Source organism: Petaurus breviceps, unplaced genomic scaffold (genome assembly GCF_028583685.1).
Source record: "Petaurus breviceps papuanus isolate PSGF00001 unplaced genomic scaffold, PetGlider_PUasm1.0 90731, whole genome shotgun sequence".
NCBI classification, from domain to species: Eukaryota; Metazoa; Chordata; class Mammalia; order Diprotodontia; family Petauridae; genus Petaurus; species Petaurus breviceps.
Genome location: NW_027187325.1, coordinates 7,372,306 through 7,375,255, shown reverse-complemented (window position 1 = coordinate 7,375,255; position 2,950 = coordinate 7,372,306). Strand labels below are relative to the sequence as shown.

General features: G+C 37.8%; 1 long non-coding RNA gene across 1 annotated transcript in view; it reads right to left on the bottom strand.

Moving 5' to 3' along the window:
* Positions 1 to 2,886: 2,886 nt before the first annotated feature.
* The window catches only part of LOC138145218 (uncharacterized), a 1,102,603-nt gene continuing 1,102,539 nt past the window's right edge, over positions 2,887 to 2,950 (bottom strand). The window contains exon 2 of the long non-coding RNA XR_011164146.1: positions 2,887 to 2,948. This is a non-coding gene — a long non-coding RNA (uncharacterized lncRNA). The remainder of the gene's footprint in view (positions 2,949 to 2,950) is intronic.

The window sequence follows — 2,950 nt, the reverse complement described above, 5'->3', positions numbered from 1 at the left end:
GCATAGAAACCGAAAGAGCTATTTCTGGTCCTTAATCTGCAGTGAGAAAGGGGAAAAAAACACCACCACCCATCTAATAAATAATTACAGGTTTCTCTTTAAATTGAATATTTCCGTTAGTTTTCTCCTGGAGTCATGGGAAATAATTTCACTCTGAAGTAAAGGGGGCTGATCCTTAGCTGCAAAAATTTTCCACCTTTATTTTCTTACTCAGAAGATAGCCCACTGATGTCTGTCAATGGGGAGATCTGATTCAGTGGATTATGGTGGGGAACATGAGTCTTTGACACTCAGCCCTACAGAGGTGACTGCAATAAATTTCATTTTCATTGGCTCAGTCTCCAGTGATCTAATTATAGAGAGAAGAAATACTGAATGCTGGGCCAAAGGGGAGAAAAAAAGCAGGCATGGGTGCCAGTTTTGTTCTCTTTGCCACTGGAGTCTTTATTAATTTGTTGGAGCAAGAACCTCCTTGGCTATGTAATCAAGTGATTTTGAATGCTAGTTGTCTCCTGGCTTTTACTCCCATTTACTTAGTCTCCTTTTCCTCATCTGAGTGTTTTCACTTGGGTGTAGCCATTCCAATTCTCACATTGGAATGAAGATTAGGACAAATCAAATGTACAAGGACTAACTCACCAGTGAGGGAGTGAAGGGAATGACTGACATACAAAGCTAGACTAAAAGGATTGGAGTTATTTAGTTTGGAAAGAAAAATGTTGAGTGAGGACATGACCAAAGTCAAGGAGGCAGTTGAAAAGGACTGGATCTAAAGTTCTAAGACAAAGGTGGGGAACTTGTGACCTTGAGGCTACATATAGCCCTCTAGGTCCTCAAGTGTGGCCCTTTGACTCTTCAGTTCTGCACTGCTGTAAATTTAAGATCTGGATTAAATCCTGACTCTACCATTTTCCTTGGACAAGTCATTTAACCTGTATGGGCCTCAGCTTCCTCATCTGTAAAATGAGGAGGTTGGATTAGATTGCTTTTAAATCCTCTTCTAGCTCTAAATCAATGATCTTATGAAAGTCAATGAGCTCATGAAGAGTATAATATAAAGAGGAAAAACAGACTTGTTCATTCTAACCAATCCCATAAAAGCTGAATCAAGGGACCCCTATGAAACCCGAAAAAGGCATACTTAGAACGATCAGAAGAAGGTTCCATTTTTCTGATGGTTAGTAAATTTATGGATTTGTCACTGAGAAGATATGATTGGATGGAATTATAATGGTTTGAGAAGGATTTAGTTAAATTCACATTGTTGTAGTTCTGTTTCCCAAACTGCTTGGCTGCACTGAAAACAAATACCAATTCTTTTCAGTACTAGTCAGTCATATCTACTGAATTCTGGGTTTTAAAAAATGCATTTACATGAGGTGAGAGTGGGGAGAGGAACACTTGTCTGGGGAGACTGCCCTGGGGGGTCCACAAATCTCTTATTGCATTTCAAACCCTATCTCCATGAAGTGTTAGTTGACAGTTTAAAGGGAGTGTTATAGCTCATGGATGACTGGGAGGAATGCCAGCAGATCACTGCCTGGATTGTGCTTATTGGAAAGTAAAGAGTGAAAAATAGTATATTAGAGAGATTGGGGGGTGGGTTGGGTTACATCCTTGATTAAGGACAACTATCTACCTACTTTCTCTCTCTTCCTCTGTCCCTTCTTCATCCTTCCCCCCTGCAATTTTCTTTGGTATTTTTGTCAGAAGCAGAATCCTATATAGGAGAAAACTAGGAATCTGAGCAAGATGGAGCATTTTCAATAACCAGTCCTCTATTCTAGGAGTCATTTACAGGGACAGAGGTATCATGAAAGACAAGAAATCTTTTTTTTGTCTTTTCCAAATCTCTAGGGGCCAGACTTTCTTGATATAGTCTTGCTTATTCTTGCTAATGGAAGGAACAGTGCCACTGATAATCCAAAATTGGCTTTTACTTGTCTGTGGGATGCAATGTTTGATTTCACTTGCAACACATTGCTCTCCTTCTCTACCCTTTGTTTAGATAGATATGAAAATAAGTTTCTTTTTTTTTTTTTTTTTTGCTTCAGGAAATGAGTGGTGGATTCTTTCAATTTCTATTTTACCCTCTGGTTTTAGGATATCAGAGCAGTTTTCCTTGATGTCTAGTCTATGTTTTTTTTTGATCATGGCTTTCAGTTAGCCCAATAATTTTAAAATTATATCTCCTAAATCTATTTTCCAGGTCAATTGTTTTTCCAATGAGATATTTCACATTGTCTTCTTTTTTTAAAAAATCATTTTGGTTTTGTTTTATTGTTTCTTGATTTCTCATAAAGTCATTAGCTTTCATTTCCTACATTCTAATTTTTAAGGAATTATCTTCTTCAGTGAGTTTTTGGACCTCCTTTTCCATTTGATCAATTCTGCTTTTTAAGGCATTCTTCTCACTGGATTTTTGAACCTCTTTTGCCATTTGGGTTAGTCCATTTCTTTTTTTTTAAGCAGTTGGGGTTAAGTAACTTGCTCAAGGTTACATGGCCAGGTGTTTCTGGGTGGGTGCTGAGTGTCTGAGCCCGGACTCGATCCCAGGTCATCCCGACTCTGGGGCTGGTGCTCTTACTCGCTGTGCTATCTGGCCACCCCTGGTTAGTCCATTTCTTAAGGTGTTATTTTCTTCAGCATTTTTTGGGATCTCCTTTAGCAAGTTGTTGACTTGTTTTTCATTATTTTCTTGCAGCACTCTCATTTCTCTTCTGAATTTTTCCTCTACTTCTCTTATTTAATTTTCAAAATCCTTTTTGATCACTTCCATGGCCTGAGATCAATTCATATTTTTCTTGGAGGCTTTTGATGTAGGAATTTTGACTTTGTTTTCTTCTTCTGAGTGTGTATTTTGATCTTCCTTGTCACTATAATAACTTTCTTTTTTTTTTTTTTGGGTTAACAAGCTTACTTTAATCAGTCAGACATATATCGTTTACCT